Source organism: Sinohyriopsis cumingii, chromosome 1 (genome assembly GCF_028554795.1).
Source record: "Sinohyriopsis cumingii isolate HCF-2022 chromosome 1, ASM2855479v2, whole genome shotgun sequence".
Lineage (NCBI taxonomy): Eukaryota > Metazoa > Mollusca > Bivalvia > Unionida > Unionidae > Sinohyriopsis > Sinohyriopsis cumingii.
The window spans coordinates 62174482-62197623 of NC_142961.1; the positions used below are offsets into that span (position 1 = coordinate 62174482).

General features: G+C 35.4%; 1 protein-coding gene across 1 annotated transcript in view; it reads left to right on the plus strand.

Moving 5' to 3' along the window:
• Positions 1 to 13618: 13618 nt before the first annotated feature.
• The window catches only part of LOC149806975 (uncharacterized), a 61045-nt gene continuing 51521 nt past the window's right edge, over positions 13619 to 23142 (plus strand). Inside the window, exon 1 of the mRNA XM_089946260.1 lies at positions 13619 to 13748. The gene's annotated coding sequence lies outside the window, so the exon portion shown is untranslated. The remainder of the gene's footprint in view (positions 13749 to 23142) is intronic.

Consider the following 23142-nt stretch of genomic DNA (forward strand, 5'->3'; position numbering starts at 1 on the left):
AAAAGCAACTAAAAGCACAAATGTTTAAATAGTCAAAATGTCGCTATCTCTTTAATTTTTATTTATTGCATTCGCATAAATCTATTTATACATGCAAATCTAAGATGTGTATTTCGTTACATAATTTTTAATTTAAACCAGTCTTTAACTATTGACTGTTTCAAATATGCATTCTGATTTTAAATAACAGTTCCTCTATACACAGAATCCCAGATGCAACATATCTCCTTCCTCCTCTAATTGCAACAACACAACGCTATGTGGCTGATAACATTATGTACTAATTGGTTACAGAGTGAAGAGTATCTGTCATTGCACTTTGTACCACACGTTCCACCTATACATCCAGAGACGGTATAGACGGTGGAGGCGAAGCTGCATCTTCCTACATTCCCCCAGATGTAACAGCGGTCCCCATCAGACTCATTATAAGCTGAATATTCTAGCATAAGTACTTTCGGTACTTTAATTGTTCACGTCGATCCCTGTTTCTTGCAGTTTTCTTTAGAACTGTTGACCATGCATTCTCAGACCTACTGGCGCATGTGCTGCATAAAGCCGACGATATACACCTTGTACACGTGACACACGAGTCGTTTGATTTCTCGCTGGCTTTGCATTTTTGCATTTAACATACATAGTGGTCATAGTTATTTCTGAAATGAGAAAGTAAGAAGAAAAAAATCAACATAAATGCATAAATGCATATGTGCGTTACGAACGGAATGTACATCCACTATACCAGGGGTGATAAATAAATTGGCAGCGTGCTCAGACACTAACGTCAAAACCCTTCTATTATAATGTATCTTAGTACAGCCATGTGGTCCGAGTAGGTGACAAAATTGACATAATTATGCTCAGAACTACCACAAATACTGTATACCACCTGTAGAAAAGTTCTTAACACATCCGAAGATAACACATTCATCAATGGATGAGATGAAAAGTAGCAAACATTTCCATTGGATTTCGGGAGTCGAAGTGAACGATGTTGTCACTTCGCAAGCGAAAATCTTAAACACCTGTAGGCGGCATGGGATGTGATTGGCAAGAGTTATTGCCATTTATAGGTATGATATACACAGAAAATACGAATCACTGTTTTTTTGGAGATCTGGATTCAGGTGGTAGTAGGGCTTATACTACTAACGATAATGTAATCGGGAACGTTTTTTAAGGAAAAATCACCATGCTTCCAGTATTTTCTTTTAAAAAATGGCTTGAACTTTTAATTCCTGGATTTTCCACATCATATGATTTCCTATAAAAATTTACTCTCCCCAATTCCATTCATTCATTCTAGGTACGCTGGGTATTCCTCTCCCCAATTCCACTGAGGAATACCCAGCGTACCTAGAATGAATGCATGAAGAAATATCTTCACAATAACCTTCTTTGATAATATATCCAACTTAGATCACCATACAAAGATGGATTTGACAAGAGAAAAATCTTAACTATAGTAAAATTTCCGATCTAGGAAAGTTTGCACAGCTTCCATTTTTCTAAGCACATATAAAGGTCTTTCAGCGTGTTGTTGAGGTTCGATTCATTTATGAGGTCTAAGTTGGTGCAGAACTTAAGTTCCAAACTTTAACACGTTCGGACGTTCACTTAAAAGGTTTACCAGTATACCATACCAAGCTCATATTTTTCCAGAGTGACCTCATTCATAACATACATACTGTTTTAAACAATTTAATGAAAGTGCAGTAATTGTCATAAAATCATCAAATAGGTTAACATTTAAAATTAATCTTCTTTTTGGGCCATTGAGAATTATAGTAGCATCGTCAGCAAGTAATGTTTGCTTGACTTCATTTTCTGGAATGTTATATCCTTTTATATCAGTACGTTTTCTAACAGTGTCAGATAAAAGATCTATTGTCATTGTAGATACATAAGGAGATAACGGGCAACGTGTTTAATAATAACCTGTGGATTTTCTGAGTTTTGTCATTCAACTGTAAATCCAACCAAATGTTAATTAAATTCATACGAATTGATATGTGAATGTGTCTTATGACCACTAACTCGTTCATACAAAAGCATACTTAATATATGCAACCCCATTTTACATCCATTTATCCAAAACGGTATGTTGGTGGTATTTCAAGGAAAGACTTTTTGATAGACTTGAATACTTTCCGAGGTTCGTTCAGTGCCTCGACAATATTTCAGACCATCCCACATAATCTATCCGTACTTCACGTTCAAAATTTTTTTATTTAGACGGTTGGATTGGGACTTGAAAAGATGTACCATTTTCATATGATGCATACAATTTTTGCAGAAGTAGAATCTCTGCATTTTAACCAAACGTTTTTAAACCGAGGCTCAAACGATTTAATTTTGACTCGAGATAATCTGAAACGATAATGATGAATCCTGAAATATATGGGTGGAAGCAAAACTTAGGCGCTTTCAGAGAACAATGACTCTATATGTAACTCCTTCCGATGTACACAAAAATCTGTTTGAAGATAGTTTTGAATTTGCTCATTATTTTAAACAACTTATGATGTTGGAAAAGCAATATCGGGTTTTCTGTTCTTCACGTAAATTGTATGTACTTAAATGAGGCAGACATTTCATAGAATGAGTTATTGTTTAAGCTGAAGATTTGATCGAAATATGTATATTTAATTATGAAAAATTTCAGAAAAATACCATAACAGAACATTGAAATTGTTTGGAATGTGCACGAAATAAAATATTCATGCTGAAAATAAAATACATGACCATACAAAGCGATAGGGTTTCTGAAGCTGTACACCTGTACTGATTTTTCATGGTTATTTTTTAAGTAGATAAGTCAGGAGCATAGTTTCATTTGATTGGAGATCTGTTGCCTAATTCCTGTGATCAGGTTGCATGAAGTTAATAAATATATTGTTAGAACATGAGACAAACAGTAATTTTACAGGCCAAGTTATATTGTGCAAAAATAATTATCACCTATAACAATATTTGCATCGAATTTCCCCATAAAATTGGCCCAGTGTATGAAAGAAAATGTATTAACAATACATCCGAGGGACAAAACTGGGAAATAATTGTGGGACACTATGAAAAATAAGCTTAATTGTTATGGTAGACATCTAATACAAGTCAATATACATATTAAAAAAGAAGACGAAAACGCGAGCATGCATTTAGTTTCAAAATCACAGTAACATCAACCTGAAATACACAAATTAAAGGCACAATTATTTTTTGCTGTAGCAATGTTCACCTCTATCAGCGCACCGTCCTGATAGCATCTCGAGCTTTGGTAGCAGGGGACAGTTTCGTAAATTGGCCCCTGGGAAATTCCATAACTCAAGGCTATGGTCTGACTTTTTGAGCTATTATTGTGTAATAATTAAAGATATGGATATAATTGTCAATTTGGTCTTTCAGGCTAGTGTTGTTCTTGAAACTGATGTGAGGCATGTTTACTGCATGTAGTCACTGCACAGTATATAGCCACTGAAATACCAATAGTCGGCTAGGAAGAAGAGCTACCACTTACAACAGTAGACACGTTGGTTAAAGGCAAGAAGATAATTTTAAAAACTGCCTGGATGACAACTATCTTGAATTGCATCAAGGTATGAAGTACACAGTGTTTTTCAAAATTCTCACCCAGGGAAGGTGCTTGTGTTGGCACTGTTTGTGAGCATTACGTGTGGTCACAAATGGCCTTAGGATATGAAAAATGCATATTTAATCTTGGAAGTGGGGTGAGATAACTTTCTATTCATCGAGTTCCCACTGTGGTATCAGGTCGAATGAATGCTGTTCTTATATTTGGCTTTATTCTACCTATCCAAAAATGTGGACCTTTTTGTCCTGACTCAGGTATTGTTTTATAAAAGTTTATATTAATCAGGTGTATGCAACATTAAATTTGTGCACAGAACCTGTCCTTTGCACCCTTTGTACTGATATACTCGGTTAGGCTATTCCGCGAAATCATGACTGTCCGTAGAAGTCATCATATCACAAGTCTGGGAGAGAATCAAAGAAGGTAAGATTTAAATATGCCAGTCCTTATCATTTCTAACTTTACTGGACCTTCATGTTCATGTAATAAATTCCGCAAACTAGATCCTGACTAAACAAATTACTAATCATGAGTAACTGTATTCAGGTCTCATGGATACGTAAGGTACATTATCTATGACACCTTCATACCGAGAAGATCTGAATAAGTCTGTATGTGAGGAATGTGGATAACATGACTAAATATATGGCGTAAAGGAATTTACATACACAAGTCAGTACAAAAGCAGCAGATCAATTCAAGTAACTTGATCTAAAAGTAGGTCGTTCTATATAACCCTTCAGCAATATTTTTGCCAATTTGAAACTTGTTCCTTGTTCTCATCTGAAATGTGTGATCCACAGTTTTAGAATTTGCTCTAATATGCTACAAGGTAGTGGGGAAATACGGACAGCAAATAGCTATTTCCAGAACGGTTGACACAGCTCCACTATTGTCAACATCGGGAAATTGGTATTACTTTCAGTGACGAGACAGAATGTTGCCGATCACGACGTAACAATCTTTACGTGTAAGGTCTGCATAAGAAAATCCTCATAAACACCATTGTCATGGATCAAGCATCAATTCACTTGTCAGGAACAAAAACTAAAAATGGGAAATCAGTAGAAAATACCTCATATGTTTCAACCCCTATTACGGCTATTTGTTTAAATCAGGGACTTCGACATGTGTATCATAAGTGTCTGCCAGATCGTTCACTAGAGTATCATAATTTTCTACCTGAATGGAATCAACCATATGAATACCCTACCCAATATACAGAATTAATCAACAGATAGGTTTAATACGAAACTACGTAATGAAAACATTTGATAGCGGATCTATCATAGCCCTCTTACTATTTTTGTCACGACAAATCTCTCAGCTCCACCTCCCACCGATGTCTTGAACCATTCAACAAACTATTACAATGCTAAAAGACTTAATATTTACTGTAATATGTTGTATTGGATTGTGATAGCTGGTTATGTCAGTAGACATTTCTAATGCAATTAAGCTGATCCATATTCATAATTTTATGCATGATTTATTAACTGTTGATTATACAGATCTCCATGACAGTCGCGCCATGACCTTTCTATGACTTCTATTTAACAATCGATGTTCCCACAGTTCCTTTTAACACTATTGGTTCCACACTGCGTTTGGAATTTAGCGGCGTTTGTTTTCTCGATTCGATTAGGATGGAAGCCAGGCAGAATCCCCAGCACACCCCCACCAACAAAAACTAAAAACAGAACAACAACAAAAAACTAAAACCCCAAAACAAACAAATAAGCAAAAAAGCAAGCAAACATTACTGACAGTTCGTATCACTTATTTGGAACCAAAATCTTTAGTCTGATTGGTCATCTAAGTTTTAAGCGTTATTCGTTCCGGACAATTTGTTTCTTACTTACTTTCACTTGAACTTCTGTCAAAGAATTACATCGTCATTTTAAACTCAGTGAAGAATTTAGACTTAATATTAGTTCAATAGTGTTTATCTGGGTGATTATAATTTTGATGATACCGAATTTCAATGCAGGTTACCAGGGCCACACACTAAACTAATTTGAAAGCGTAACCCAGGTCTAGCTGTTAATGTGTTCACTTGGGATACAGGATGTTATCCACATGCACTATCCTCAAAAAAGCAACAGATTGATTAGTTGCTGATGAGCAATATGAAATAATCAGAATAGGTATAGCACTACGAATGAATAAAGAATCTTGCTCTGTTGCTTAGTCGACACAGTAAACATCACGGTGCAGACGTCCCATACAAGTATTTAACACCCATCAATTGCTCACTAACGGTGATTTTACTGTAATGGGATTGGTGAAAAACTTAGCGGACACAATTGCCAGGAGGTAAAAGCATTCTCAAATTTACTGCTCTTCAACGAGTAACGAAATTCCCCTGTATCATCTACGCCGACTTTGGATGTCTGAACTTTCCAGTAGAAAGCTTGGAGCCAAGCAACGACCAAACCATATAAGTCGCTGACAAACCAGCATGCGGATTTTATTACATGATAGTTAAGTGTGACTGGAAAACTGAAGTACCAATGTTGTATCGTGATAGCGATTCAGTTGAGGTTTTTCGTATACGGCTCCAGGTTACATCGAAATTGTTTTGACCACAACTCTGTTCCTTCCCCAGCAGTCATGATTATGATTCGTAATAATATTCGTAATTTTTTATCAACCATTTATTGCAGAACTTTGACGGTCCATTTGGTACAGGGAAAAGTCCTCTAGTCCGTGATCACTGTCACATTACTGGCACGTAAAGCATTACTGCACACAACGCTTGAAATCTACAGTTGAGAATTTAACCCAACAAAAACAAAAAATCCCTGTAGCGTTTTATATCTTCCATGGGTATGATGGCCACGTAATGATGCGAAGGCCTCTCAGAAAAAGATTGCGAGAATGCCAACAAGATTTTGTTCTGGTTTCACGATCTCTAACTGCGCACCAATGTGTTTGAGAATCTTCCTGACACTGCCATGTACGTGTACAAGTTCGATCCTGCACATTACTTCTCATCAACGGGAATGGATTGGGGTGCGTTATTGTTCAAAACCAAAATAGAGGTACAGCTGCTCACCATTATTGACTAGCGTCTGTTTATTGAGCGCTCAATTCGTGGCGTGATTTCGATGGCGTGTCACAGATATGTGCGTGCCAACAACCAAAACGGGACGAGTATGACCCCGCTGTCTCTAACAGTTGCGTCATATATCTATGAGTGGGCAATGATGTGACGCTACAGGTGGTTACATATGCTACAATGTGATACACTCTGATAAGACTGTGTTGCTGAATGGGTGCAGCTGGGCGAATGATGGTCATCGATGAACATGTGGGAATTCATAGAATGTGTAACGTATTTAAATAATACTGTCATATCACAAAAAGAAGGTCGTCCTTAGTGAAAATCAACTTTCGAAAATAGAAAACGAAACTAATTGATTGTGGGGTAACATTGAAAACTTTCTCCAGCAAAATGTACCGGAAATGTCCTCATTTGGTTGACCCAAACACAACCTGCTCAGCTTAATGTGGCAAAACACATTAGCAATTCGATGACATTAAAATTATCTAATTCTGAAGTGACACAAATGAATAAGACACGAGGAATATGTCCATTCCTTGCAGTGATTCCACGGTCTTAGTAGCAGCTGTACCAGCAGTTGCAAGAGACTGCATCCAGGACGGCGTTGAAAAAGGCAATTAGTGGATGTGAAGAAACAGAAAAGGCCTTCGATTGTCAGGAATAAGTCGTCAAATATCATTCGATTACCCGGTAAAACACGCAGAGGACCACGCCATTGACCAATCTTGACTTACTTGCGAGGTATAAAATCTGTCAAACATTTTCGTGGTGTATTTATGCGAGATGAACATGCGTATATGGTTCGACACACACAAACACACACACACACACACACACACACACACACACACACACACACTTGAAACCAGTATTGTCGACGGGGATTTGACAACAGGACCTAGAAAACATTGGGTTGCATAAGTGTTAACACCTCAACATAGTCTGTATTTTGATTCTTATGGACTTGCACCACCGACTGAAGTTGTTGATTATTTAGCCAGGCACGGTAAATAACCACTGTTGTATTCAATTATACCAGTACAAACTCAGTTGGATTGTTCCACATGGGGTCATCTTTTTCTTGAAGCGTTGCGTGCACTTGTGGGAAGCCTAGTCCTGCAAACGCTTATTGATTGTACATTAAAGTATGTTTAATATTATACAAATGTCTATTAACATTTACGGAAGCTACTCATCCCGACGTGGTGCTGACATAGATTTTGAGCAGGTTTGTCACCAAAGCGGATTTAACTGAGATTTGTATTTGTGTTGCTGTTGGTTTTGATTCAGGAGAACTAGAGTTTTATAGATCAAAATAGTAAACTGCAAACGTCTAATGTTGACAATGGAGATATTTTTATCAGTTTGATGATGCTGTCGCACAGAGACTGGTTGTATTCACTGAAAACGGTGGAATCAGATGTTCTGGCGTGTCGATTGCTCATATCAACGGGTGTGTTGATTATACTAATGCAACAACAAAGCAATATGTGGATGAACGAAAACGTGTCTGACCACAACGCGTAGTAAATTCGTGGGTCTGATTTAGTGGATTATTAACCAAAGGCTTTGAAAAGTATGGAAATATTCAGCTTCTTTGTGTCACTGTCGGGATGGATTTAATAACCTAATCGTAATATCTTAAAGATACGTGACTCCAGTTCATGTATGTTTATTCTAAGTGGTTATATAATTGTGTGGGATGCATTGACAATAGTGATCAATAATTCACTGCATCATACATTAATAGCACGTCTTTCACAAGAAACTACTATAGAAAGTTTCATATATACGGTATCAGTACCATTATTTGCCAGAGATAAAATTCATTTCCAAGGACTCAACATCTATCCGGACCGGGTCTAAACCATCTTTGATTATTGTGTTAAGATTTTATATATATATATATATATATATATATATATATATATATATATATATATATATATATATATATATATATATATATATATATATATATATATATATATATATATATATATATATGATTATTATGGATTCTGATCAAGATGATGCGGGAGCAGAATTTACGGACAGGGTGTTGGGTGACCTAATAATGGATGCTAGCATTGATGTTATTTTGTTTCACTTCTTGACGAATATCTGCTTCAAACCCTCATATACACTAAAATATAATCGTGTTATGGGTCAAAGTGTATTATTAATAGAAGAATTATAAAGGGCACTCGCTGCTACTGAAGTGAAAAATAACCGAAGCTGAGAAACTCGTTGCGAGATGAAAGCACCAGGAGAACGTGATCTTGAAGTACAAACATGCGTGTTTGGTTGTATATGCTTGTGGTCCTTCCGCAGCAGCAATTGCATTCACGAGTGCTTGTTTAATCAGAGCTGCTTGCAGCGGCACAAAGCAGTCTAAACACTATTAGTAAATGGTATTCGATGGCTATCTAGGGCAAAATAATTGGCTCGGCCGAGTTCAATACGGTGCTGGCGGAAAAGGAAAAAAGTCATCGAAAACTTCTATCAAATAAGAAATCACGCGGTAAAGGTTTAGTAAACAATCCTTACTTTTGTGGATTAATTACCCTCTATTTGCACATTGTATGTGGCTTGCTTGAAATTAAATGTCCAACCTGGTGATACGCGAACTTGCGACAAGTGGAAAATAGGAATTGATTCTGACAGATGATTACCATGTTCTAAATCATAGAGGATAAAATGGCTATTAACCAGAGACATAGTTAGCTATATATTGAATGAAACACTAGACATTGATGATTCTGCGTGTGGAGTGCTAATTGAAAATGAAAGTAGCATTTTAGTAACAAGATTCTCTTATAGAAATTATAATAGGTGTAGCTATAAAAAGCACAACAAAAACCTTGTTTTACTGAAGGAGTTGCAGTCATTTTACAGACTCTAATTTGGAAAATTCATTACTGAAATTAGCACCTGACGCTTTGGTGCAGAATTAAAAGCACATTTCTCAAACACATGTATGTCAGAAAATGCAAAAGCTCATATAGCTTTCTCTATACAGAAGCTGTCATCAAGGACGTGTCTATACCGATAAATATGGGTTTGATCACGAGCGTTTAGAAAATTAAAGTCATTGAATTTTTAATATCATGGTGTTTGCATAGTTTTTTTTGTATGGCACCTGAATTAGTACCCTGAGTCCTGTAGCAGACAATGCAACACGTTTGCGAAACGTTTACTTCGAACAGCTACTTGTATGCATAGTTGAAGATATAATTCAAAACAGGGCCGCCTTGGACCGATTGGGCCGATTTGGCCAAATCGGGCCGGCGTTCACATAGGTCCCACTTTAGTAACTTTAAAGTGATGGAATGCTAATTTAAGTTCAATATTATATCAAACTTCTTTAAAAAGTTTATTTCCAAATGCCTTGCTCAAACGGGGTCCCGCGCGTAAATCCAGGAGGTCCTGCCAAAATGATCCTAATGTGGCCCCGCGTCAGCTACGGCCGATACTTATTCAAAGCGTCTGAAGCTGGAAATTGACTGGTAATTAAGTGTGTGTACGAATACTTTCAGATATATATATATATATATATATATATATATATATATATATATATATATATATATATATATATATATATATATATATATATATATATATATATATATTGAGAGAGAGAGAGAGAGAATCTATATTACAGGCATGATATTTTAACGGTTTTAATCTTAACTTGACTAAAGCATGGTCAAACACCTTCCCCCCCCAAAAAAAAGCAACAAAAAACAAACTAACATAAAAAGTGTGTTGAAAGAATCAAATAAATAAATCAAATAAATATTACATTGTTCTATTACTTTTGTTTACTCTATCTATCCAATATCTGCCTTATATCTATACAATTTTATCTTCTTTACATGTCTACCTTTCGTTCAGTTTTTCTTTAGTGATCGTAATTTTCTTATTAGAACGTATTAACAATTATCATTATTAATAACTGTGCTCACTATTCTGAGTGACATTTATTTCACACTGAAAAATAATTAGAAAATCAAGTGTGACACATTGCACATTTATTCTATTTTTTATTATTAGGAATATAAGCTTATTGATGTGCACCCACAAAAGCAAGGTATGTCTCTCCATTTCATATCTGCATTAATAAAACCTTCAAAACTTGTGATTGGCGTGTTAATAGGCTATATGGTACATGTTCATTTGGGGGCCCTGAGTGGCCGAGTGATCTAAAGCGCTCACCGTTTCGTTTCACTGCCATCTCACGTGTGTCTGCGTAGGTTCAAGTCTCAGGTTCGGCCAATATGGTTATGTGAGTAAGCTTGTTGGTAGCTTCTCACATAACCACATTGGCCGACCCAGGGTCGGTGGTTCTTTCCGGGGTTTTCCCGGGTTCTTCCTCCACCATTAATACTGGCCGCCATGTATAGCCTACCTTGTGCTGAAAAATGGCGCTAAACCCCACAACAACAAAAACAGCATGTTCATTTGTTTGTTTTAGAGATATAAATGAAATAGTTATAAGTGTCCAATGGAAACACGAAGACGAGTTGCAGTGAGTCCCAAGCTTTGATTCAAGTGATAACGTTCTTGAAGTAAGAACCTATGTGCGGTCAATAATACAAGGTCGTCTAGGAATACAACTCTTTACATGACACTGGCATTGTTCTCCCAATACTTTCTCGTGGAAGCCATTTGTTGCAGTAACTCGAATACATTGCCATGATACCTATCGATTTTAATATAACATTTTCAAGATGGATAGATATTCCAAATTGTCTTGCAAGATATTGAACAGTAACATGCAAACGGAGACAAATTAGTGTTAGTAGCATCTGATCACCAAGTTGAATTCGGAAAGACGATTTCTTTCCGAATGGAAAGAGAGACCAAATTAAAGTTAGCAAATCAGTCAAGGTTAAACCCGCATAAATCGACTCAAGGTTAAGTCCGTATGAAAAAGTCAATGCTAAACCCGTATAAAAACGAGACAAGGTTAAATTCGTATAAAAACGAACATTATTAGTTGTATTTATACCGGCTGAACAGATGCTTCCGAGTAAGGCAAAGAAGCTTCAAAATATGAATATCATGTACTTAGTACATGTTCTCTGTTATTTTCTTACTGTTCTTGACAGAGGTGTACAAACTAATTCTAAAGTTTTCTTTGTGTACCTGACCGAGGGCTAACAAATCATTCTAGATGTTTTTTTATCTTACGGAGGGCTAACAAGTCATTCTAGATTATTCTTGTGTGTCTAACGAGAGTTTTCCTTGTGTACCTGACGGAGGGCTAGCGAGTTAATTTCGAGATTTTACCTTGTGTACCTGACGGAGGGCTAACGAGTTATTCTAGAGTTTTCCTTGTGTACCTGACGGAGGGCTAGCGAGTTATTCTAGAGTTTTCTCTGTTTACCTGCCGGAGGGCTAACAAACTATCTAGAGTTTTCTTGGCACCTGACATGTAGCTTACAATTCATTTTAGATTTTTCTTTGTGTTCCTGACGGAGGGCTGACAAGTCATTCTCGAGTTAGTTTTGTGTACCTGACGGAGGGGTGCAAAGTCATTCTAGTGTTTTACTTATGTGTCTGTCGGAGGGCTAACAAGTCATTCTAGAGTTTTATTTGTGTACCCGACGGAGGGCTAACAAGCCGTTCTAAAGTTTAGTTTTCTTTGTGTACCCGACAGAGGGGTACTAAGTTGTTTCAGAGTTTTTATGTGTCTGACGGAGCGCTAACAAGCCATTCTAGATTTTACTTTGTGTTCGTGACCGGGTGGGTGGGTGGTAACTAACTCGGTCCAGAGTTTTCTTTTTATACCTGCCGGTGGGGTTCTAAGTCATTCAAGAGTTTTCTTTGTATACCTTACAGAGGGTTAACAAGTCATTCTAGAGTTTTCTTTGTGTACATGACGGATGGGTACTAAGTCGCTCCATAGTTTTCTGGTATACTTGACGGAGGGCGAACATGTCATTCAAGAATTTCCTTTGTGTATCTGACGGAGAGGAACTAAGTCATTTTAGAGGTTTTCATCATCATCTGCCGGGACAACTTAACATCTGTGGAACGAGCTCGATGGGACTTTGGCTATGACATTACGATCTGGCCAAATAGCCAATTGAATTTCACAGGTTAATTAACTGGGGCGTGATCATGAATTCTATTATTCAGGGGAATTAAAATCACTTCTGTATTACAGCATACCTGATATTTTGTCTTTTTATTAACTTGAGGCAGAGAAATGGCTGAAAATGATTCAGTCTATTCTCAAAATTGTATCGTGAATGCTAAACGAAATAAATAGACATTATCTGGTCATTAGTCGAAAATGTAGTCCACTTTGAAATAATCAGTTTGGATCTAAAATAGCTAACTGTGCCATTGCATATACACACATAGTATGGGGTTCTCATGCCTTTCTAAAACATATAACTCAGATTTAATTTGTTTCCGGTTGGAAATAGACCGAGTAGCTGTTTCAGACGTGGAGTGATATGTCTTAATTTCACTTTTATGTCTGAAAGCTCTTGTAACTGATTAGAAGTATATGCTAATGTGCGTTTAGAATGAAGTTATGAAACAAGTCCAATCATTCGCAAGCCTCGAATAGAATCTGTCATATTTATCACATGAATAATGCGATGTTATTGGACGAAACATCATATTGTAAACGAGAATAGACGCTGTTTATGGACACTCAAACATATTCACATTAAATGGTTATTTAACCGAAAAGGGGTGATATCATTTTAAGAAATTATATTCAAGTAGGTGGAAATTCAAGCACCAATGTATGTGTGTCTTTTCCTGATATTTTATGCCGAAAATCACACTCTCTTTGGATTCTATAAATATTGCCTATCACAAGTATTAAACGACATTGGTACAAGTGTAGATTAATGCTAACGAGGTGCGGTTGCTCAGTTAGTGAAGGTATCGTATTTGTGGGCGGTATATTTCAAAGCATAACTGTTGCCAGCTCTGAACGCAGCTGTGTCATTTCAACAAAGGTCATTATGATGTGTAATTAGTTTCCAGTAACAGGAACAGAGCTTGGCGTTAAATAAGGCTGTATTAGAATCCTATGTAAATCAACAACTTCTTGTCAAGGTACATTTTCTTGCTCTTTTCTCTCTCTCTCCTTTCTCCCTCTACCAAACACGCACATAGAAAAAGCACTAATTCACATACCAGTCAGTTATTTGAAGTCGAAAATCGTTGTTTTGACCACAAGAGGAAATGTATTAAAAACATAGATGCGACAGCGTGGGAGTAAATACATGTTATAAACGTACTAATCTCTTACAAATTTATTGAATCTCCAGGCTTCATATGTACCAGTGAGTGTCAGTCAATTGTGATTTGATCGAACTTTCAGCGGATTGTTAACGAGTCTATTTCCCGGCGACGTATCACATGTGATGCGTACAGTCCCAATGTCACAGTTTTTAATACGTTTCACCAATCTCGCAATCTAACTTAATTTTGGAAAGAAGGAAACGCCTTACTTAAAGAACTATCTGATATAAATCGTTCTTTGAACTAATCAAGGTGTTATGTTTCAACAACGTTAAAAAATATTCAGTTTAAAAATTAACAGGTTCCACCATTTAATTCAGTCAATGTAGTCTCTCACAATTCCATTCTTTTACGGGAGTGTTCCATAATTAGAGATGTGATACATTCGACAAATTCCATTAGTGAGTAATCCAATAACAACAACTTTCGCACGTGGCGCTTAAATTGATTCTAGGGGGAATAAAGGCACAAGCCTCTTTTTGTTGTTTTTTAAAAAAAGTAGATCTGATGAAAAAAGTGTGCATTAAAGAAAAATAAGACTCGGGTGAATGTTGGTAATCAGCTGAGGTTCTGGTATAATTTGAAGCGCAAAACTGGGACTAAGGCAGCTGGGGTGTTGGTATACTTTGAAGCGCTAACTTGGGCCTAAGGCAATCCGACATACGGTGGTGTTGAGTTATTATGTTTACAACCGTGACGTCATAAAATCTTGTGTTCCTTCTTTCAAGATCGAATTAATTCGTACACATGCACAAAATGGCAGGGTTTTTCATTTCACAATGTTTAGGACCAACATCTTTCAAGATTCAGTATTCTCCAGATGATTTGTCATATACGCCGTTTTGCACGTGACGGTGGCATGGGCACATTGACTTACTGTTTAGGCAGACGCATGTCAACCAAATAGCCAGACAGCTAGATATTTTATAAGATATAGCGCGTAGGAAATCTAAAGGTTCGGAACATTTTTTTTCTTCTTCAATACACATACATATTTCAATAGCTACCAAAATGGTTCTTTAATAAAGATGTAACGTTATGTTCCAGATATAGTTCCGCTCTACTTTTAAAATTGACCTCATTACACAAACCAGAATACTAGTCATCTTTAATCATACACTGTTTTACAAGCATTATGTATACAGTGTCAAAATGTGTGCACATGCAATTAATGTATTTACAAAGTACATGAGTTGTCAGGATTTTACATGTTCCCCATCATCAGCACCTGACCAGGTGTACGGAGCATTACTTTAAGATTATTTTCCATTCTGACCTTTATTTGTGTTTCTTTACTGAGACACAACACACACATACACACATTCACATACAGACACGTACTCTCACAAATATTGTACAAAACTTATTTACTTACCCAAGGTGTTTTACATTGCTTGTTTGTTTCTTTGATGTGAAGGTAAAGGGTAAGAAGAAATCAAACCAAAAGTTGACAAAAGCTTCCACGGTTTTCTTAAACACACCACTTCTGTTATTTAATTTGGCGACATATTTTCCTAGCCTTGTGTATAATAAAACTCAACTTTTATAATAGGTGAGAGTTGGGATTTTGTATGCACAACGCGATTTGTATGTAACATATTTTGCAAGCAAGATTAGAAAGTTGATAAATGATCTAAATTTTAATTTCCTTTAAAGGCATCTATTGCTGTAATTTTAAAATCTTGGTCGTATATTTGGTTCCATTCCACAAATATTTTTCGAAAATGTTCAGTAACTTAACAGGCATAGAATAAGTGCTCGATTTTCTCTGTTACCTCCTTACATAATTAGAATTTATCGCTATTACTTAAATTATCCGCTTTAAAAAACTGGTTTGTGGCAATATTTATATGCAGAAGTCTAATATTAAAGCTGATCAAATTTGTGTCTTTTGTACTAAGTTTAGTCAGAGGAAAAGAGATGGACCATTCATTTACAACAATGGCACACCCTAGCTGCCTGTTCCAAGTGTCATATTTACCATCTGACTTTTATATCTTGGTTTTTAACACATTTATTCTTTAATTATACCCTGCAAAGTGTTGCCGAGTATTACATTGAAAGTTTTTCTACTTTCGAAAACTTTACATTGTCTGTTTACATTTCATTGATATATTTGAGATACGAGCAAAGTACTGGATAAAATTATTAGTTTGTGTTTTTTCCCCTACATTTCTTCAAAACGTAGCAGAGATCCTTCTGCATCAAAAACACTGTTTGTTATCCACCTTGTGTATGATTTAAAATTGTTTATAGTTACTAAATTAAGAATATTTTGAGAGGTATTCCTGAACGATATATTATTCCGTTAAATAAGGCATCAATAACATACATCAAATGATATTTTTTAATTATTTTAAAGATTTCTTTCAATGTAGTGTTTCCTAATTTTAACAACAGTGTACCGTTAAATTTGCCAAATATTTGTTCGGAAACCAGTTCTTGCTTAAACGATCTTCGTTCAGTAAAAGGTGCCTAATCAAGCAAAGTTTTCATATAATACATAAACGAGTGCCATTGAATCATATTGAATCACCTTTTGTTAAAAGGAGCTAAAAGAGTATTTCATTTTACCCTATCGGTTTTGCCATCCCAAATAAACCTGTAAAACAATGTATTCAGATCATTTCCTATACGGAGCGGATGATTTGGTAGAGCTGCGAAATGATGAATAAATTCAAGGATTTTATCAAAGTAATTTTAATAAGAAAGATTTATATTCTGCTCCATGAGCCGAGTGATTTCTTTATTTCCTGTAAATTCGTCAATTAATTAAGTTCTAACATATCCTCCAAATAGAAAGAGAAATCTACTCCTAGTAATATAAATTTGGCGACTGACCAGTTAATATAAATGTCGGGACAAATTTTTTCATTACAATTTTTTCCTTTCCAATCCAAATAGCTTTTGAGTTAACAACCTTGCAGTGCATACCTGATGCCAAATCAGTCTTTTCAAATCTGCATGGTTGTCTTCAAGGACAAAGGTGAACTGGTTGAACTCAATTTCATTATTGAAAATGCCTATAATATTTGTGTATTATTTATTTCTATTGCAGAAGTTCAATTCATATTGTAAATAAGTAGGGTGCTAAAGATTCTCCCTGGCGACAACCTCTCTCCAAATTGAAACATGGGGATAAATGTCCTTTATTTATGACACGGTGTTTTGACTTATTGCAGAATAATCTCAACCATTTACTATTAGATTACTCAAAGTAAAAAATTTCAGGACATTCTCCAGAAAGTCCCATTCGACCGAGTCGAAAGCTTTTTCGAAGTCTATCAGTAAGAAAAGACCGGACTCATTTTTTCTCAAGATACTGCATCAGGTCATACAAAATTATTGTATTGTCACCAATAAATCATCCTTTCACAAAACCCTTTTGACTGTCACTAATAATAAAACGGAGGACTTTCTTGACCCTATAAGCACTTGATGCTGATGCAGTCTTGTAATCTACATTTAGTAGAGAAAATGGTCTCCAATGTTGAATTAATTTGTTGTATTTATCTTCCTTTCAAATGCATGTACTGATTACCTGAGGTTGCAGTTTGGAAAAATACTCCATTTCGTATCCAGCATTTATATATCTAAAAGGAAAACCACAAAGAACTTTCAAACGAATTGATAGAATTGAACAGTAAATCAATCGGAACCCGGGCTAGTTTCAATTTGCATATTTTGTAATGCTAAACCACTTTCCTCAATGGTTAATTTAGCTTCCAACGAGCTTGTTTCAAAATCTGAAAGTATTTTGTCATGATTTAAAAAGTGATTAAGAGTTTATAAATTATTGTTGTTCTGTCTCTTATATAATATTTCATACATAGTTTTTTTAATTTAATGTCTATTTTTGAGTTGTTACCCATTTTCCATATACTGTAATTAAATCTTTCATTGTTTTATTTTAGGTAATTTCTCTTTCAAAGGTTAAGGAAATGTTTAGAATTTTTCACCAGTTTTATACCACCTTGCTTTTAATTTTAACGTTACAATTTACACCTCTTTTTCTCTGATGTCTTCCAAATCTGCTTGCTCTTTTCTTCAGTTCCTTAATAATAGTGGGGTTATTATCTTGATTTACTAAAGTATGTATGGTCTGTATTTCAGCCTCAAGTTCTTTTCAGTTTCGTTTCTCAAGTTTTTCCTTAGTTTGAGAATTACTAAGTGATTCTGATCTTATAATCATTTAAAGGATTTCAAAATACAATTGATCATTGCAACTTAACTTCTCCTGAAGTGCAGTTCTCTTTTCGCCTTCACCTTAGTATTCTTTTGTGTTATTTATGTTATTTATGCATCTTTTAAACAACTGTATATATATATATATATATATATATATATATATATATATATATATATATATATATATATATATATATATATATTGCTTTAATAGCTTTGACTTGAAATCCCAGGACCTGTGGGTACTGCATATATCAATAATTGTTTTGTTATTGCTGAATGGTCTGTAGTATACCAGGAATAATATATGCGTCAATACAGCTAGAAAACATATCCTCAGAGATGAAAAAATAGTCAAGAAAAGACAGTGACATTTACCTCTTTCAAAAAATAACATTTGGAATAGCCCCATCTTTATTCTCTTGCTTATTTTCCAACCTGTGGCAATCATAAATAACGTGTCATTTCTTTTTACAATAACACATAGAAAGAGATAAGGATTCATAATTTGTGTTATCAGAAGTTTGATTTCTAAAAGTTATTCCAGATTGAGATTTTGACATTATCGTTTGAGACTGATAATGTTTTTTTACAACAAATAATTGTTAAGGGGAAGACTTATCAACAAATGAAGCGTGTGAGTCAAGGAATAACCATCAGATGTACGAGAAGCATCTTCTAAAGTTTCTACCTTTTGTTCGTGAATTTAAGTATTGCCTTCACTAAGGATGTAATTATTGAATCTTTCAACTAATATGATTTTTCTGATTTAATCATAACCTTTGTCAATCTTCTTGACTGAGCACCACCTATCAAGTATTCGTTATTTTATGGGTTTCCACTATTCCCCACCATTACCATTTATAAACCTGTTCCAATATGCCTTAACTAATCACCCTTCAAGATGCATCCCTTAATCATAGTATCGTCAGCACGAGAGTGAAGTGTACACTTCACGAAATTTACCAATATTTAAACTCTGTAATAATAATGTCCAATTGCTCTCTTGCCCATTTCAAATGTTTAGTACTTTTTCCAGTTTAAGTAAATATTGGTCAACTTCTTAAGCTTTAAACTGGGTACTAACATAATACTTTTGGTATCCTTGTATCATCGAAACCTGAACATTTGTTTAAAGGGGAGGTGTCTTTCCGCCTGCTAGTTCTAATTCTTTTAATTTCAATTGCATTTTTCGTTATTCTTTCTCCTTTTGTATTTGCCTATCTTTCATTTCTCTCCTTTCTCTTTTGGAATTGGAATATGCACCTCTTCTATTTCTTATTTCTTTATTCCGTTTTAATTTCTATGACTGTTTCTCTTTCTAATTTTTCTCTCTTTGTCTGCATCGGCCTTTCTTTTCTTTCTTTCGATTTTGAATTTCCGTCATTTCATTCTGGAGTGGACGCTTTCTTATCTCTTTTTTCCGTCTGCAATTCTTTCATTTTCTTATCACAGACAGATACTTACTAGTCAAACCCAAAGCACGTCTATCAAAAAATATTTTTTTCTCGCCAAATACCTGACGAAAATATCTTTTAAATTTATTACTTGTTTTACTAAAGATGCTTTTACATCCGAAAAAGAGTAATGCGTCCATTCAAGCAACGCGTCCATTCGTTCTGAAGGACTGTAACCATTCCTTGGAAGGATCTGAGGCAAAGTTTTCCACTTTAGATGACATTGTAAAAGCTTGCTCTACGGATTTGTCAAATATGTGAAACTAAACTACCAGGGACTGCGAAAATTTCAAAAGAAAGCGAATTTAAATCTGAAAACAATTTTAATTTTACTGAACTATTTACCGAGCCTCCAAATTTATGCCCTGACTCTAAGGTTTTAACCGAAGTATCATAAAGAAAGAAAAGTAACAAGTAATGAAAAACCGAACAATTTTTTTTTACTCTGTTATAAAATAAAAATTTAAGGGAAACTTACAGCATCGTTAACTTAATATATAATAATCTTAAAAGTTATATCGGACCTGGAGGTCCGAATGAATGGAGTGGTACGAACGAATTCTAAGTTTTGAATTTGTTGACTACCATTATAATGGCCTTGAATGTGTTGAAGTGTCAACAGCTTCGATGTGTCGCAATGTCATTGTCCAAAATGTCTTTGAATGACGTCACTTATCCCGAAAAAGGGTATTAGTCCAAGCAGGAATATGAGCATAAAAAGTTTTAAAAAAATTATTCCACTCAAACAACAGTCAAAACACATCAGTAAATACTTACGCACGCGGAAAAAAAAAGAAAAATAATATTAATTTAAGCAGGAATAGGATTGAACAATTGATCACGTCTTCCTTGCATAAATCGTCACGACTCCGTGTCGCAATGTGTCTTGTACTGAGTTATTTCATCTATTTTGCAAACATCGTCACCTGATCTATATAACACTGCTCAATGACACCAAACTGTGAACAGGCTGGCTCATTATCTACAACTCAAATACAAGTAAGCAACTTATTTAAAACTGTAAATCGACAATTTTGGACAAATATATATATATGCAACATTGGGTATGCTGTTCAGAATTGTTCCACAAGGCCATTGTTGAGGGTGTAAACGTGAGGTGAACTTTTACTAAGTCACCTTAATGAGGTCAGTCACTTCTAACACTGTTCGCTCATATTACTTCTCACCAGGCTAAATTATATTTTGTCCCATCAGTATAACCCGGTGAATGTTTTAAAACTTCATATTTTGTATTTTAATTGTCTTATGCCTACCACGCATTAGTTCTAACTTAATGTCTTCTGTATTAATTTCAGGTAATTTATGTAATTTAAATTTCCTGTTCTGTAGTAATACATGCACATATATGTGGTCACCTTGACCTTTTGCTTATTTATGGCATACTATGACAAGAATGGCAACAACATATTATAATATTATAATATACAATAATATATTTCTACCTTCAATGCACAATTTCTATTTTGTTATACAGGAGCATACAATATAATTTAAAATTCGCTAATGTAATAGCTGACAAGCAGAACTATGTGCACTGTTTTAGTAAGCAAACAATTCATATCGACTACTCCAGTGGCCTAAATAGTTTGAGCGTCCGCTCAGATGCTTGTTGTGGCGGGTTCGAACACCGGCCGAGTCATGCCAATGACCTATAAAATGGTGCTAGCAGCTGCATCGCTAGGCGTTCAGCATTAAGAGGTTAGTGTTAGGACTGGTCGGCCTGGTGTCGGATAATGTGACTGGATGGGACATCATGCTCCATGTGGCATGACGCCCCAGTGTTAGACATCGCTATAAACTGCCACCTTGCAGGCATCGTTGCGATATGACTGAAAAATTGTGTTACGACTCTATGGTCACAAACTAAGTAACAGAAAATTCAGAACCAACATGTTTTCTAAGTTTAACAAATAATTTAATTATGAAGTGAATCCTAACTAATCTGTATAAATGTCATTGAAAATCCTAAATGAATGAAAAGTTCCTTATAAATTTCAAAACCGGAAATGTACTGGTCCTCCAAGAACCGTAATGTTGTCAAGATGGTGTTGACCTGAATTCTTTCGAGTAATTTATAACAGTTCCAGACTAATATTATAGTCCAAATAATGAATGCTTTCTATTTCTACTGAACAGTCCAAACAAGTAGATTTCCTCTCGAGTAATATTTAAGTATCACATAAATCATTCCAGAAGATTTAAAACAGGAATACAAGAAATGTGAGGACTCCAGTTTCGGAATGAAACTGATTGCTGAATCCTCACTGTATTTAAATCGTTGTTTGCGACTATATTTCGCAAAATACCCCACTCAAAAGATAACTCTGCTGATTTTGCATCAATATTGCCTATACATGTGACTTAGCCCAACGTATGGGAAGTTAATGAATTCTTCCAGGCGTGTCGAAACCACATCAACTAACGAGAAATTAAGCTAAAAGCACCATTTAACCCTTTTTATTAAGACTATTATTAATAACTGTCAACACATACAAAAACGTATATTTATAGATCGAATGCAATACTATGCTTTTAACAGATTCAGGTCATGTAGGCAAAACTAACTAAAGAAAGTCTGTACATTTAACAGCCCTCGATAAAAATTATACAATTAAGATAAAATCATGTGCAAGGTGTTCTAATATCGACATTAATAACAAATTGTTAAAGCTACGTTAAAAATCCTAATCACACACACACACACACACACACACACACACACACACACTATTCATGGGTCTATCAAGTAAATCGAATGTGGATATAGGACTCATGGTACTGCTGATATGGATTATGGGAACTCGTCTGGAAAAGGGTGAAAATAACATAGAGAGTATATGGGTTTGGTTGGACAGGATTGTTGATAATGAAGGTTAGATTTTAGCAAAAGGAATCTTGCGATAGCTTATTCAGGCTGAAACTGGAAAAATAGAGATAATGTTTAATGGATATAATTTCAGTCCTTTCACAGGCTTTAGTTTGGAGCCCTTATGATTGAAATTAGCACCTGACGCCTTGGTGCGGAATTGAAAGCACACATTTAGCAGAAGGGAGGGTCAACAGACCACTTGCTTGAAGGTCCGTTTTAGAAAAATAAAACTTCATACGAGAAAAATGAAAAATACAAGGTCAATAAAGTCAAACCAAAGCCTCTAACTAAAAACCGAGGGATTCTCGAATTGGGTTAGCTCGTTTTATTACTTAATCTTTGTTGTTCGTGTTTTCAAACTTTTATGCGTGTTTTTGTTTACCTTTCGGCAACTCGATTTCGGTGGCATCCTCCCTGGTGGTATAATTTTATCCAAAGATTTTATCAAGACCTATACGTTATGGTGACCAAGGACCGTGCAGATGTATTGTTGTAACTCCGTGTGGGGTAGCTTGTGTTTTTGAAAAGATGTTTTTGAACTTAATCATATCCTTATCCTCTGAACACCAAGTCTGATGAATGTTTCGCCGAGTATGTGTATCAACTCCATTAAAAACAATTGAAATATTACAGTTATCTCTGATCGCTTTAGGTATTTGTGTACATCGCT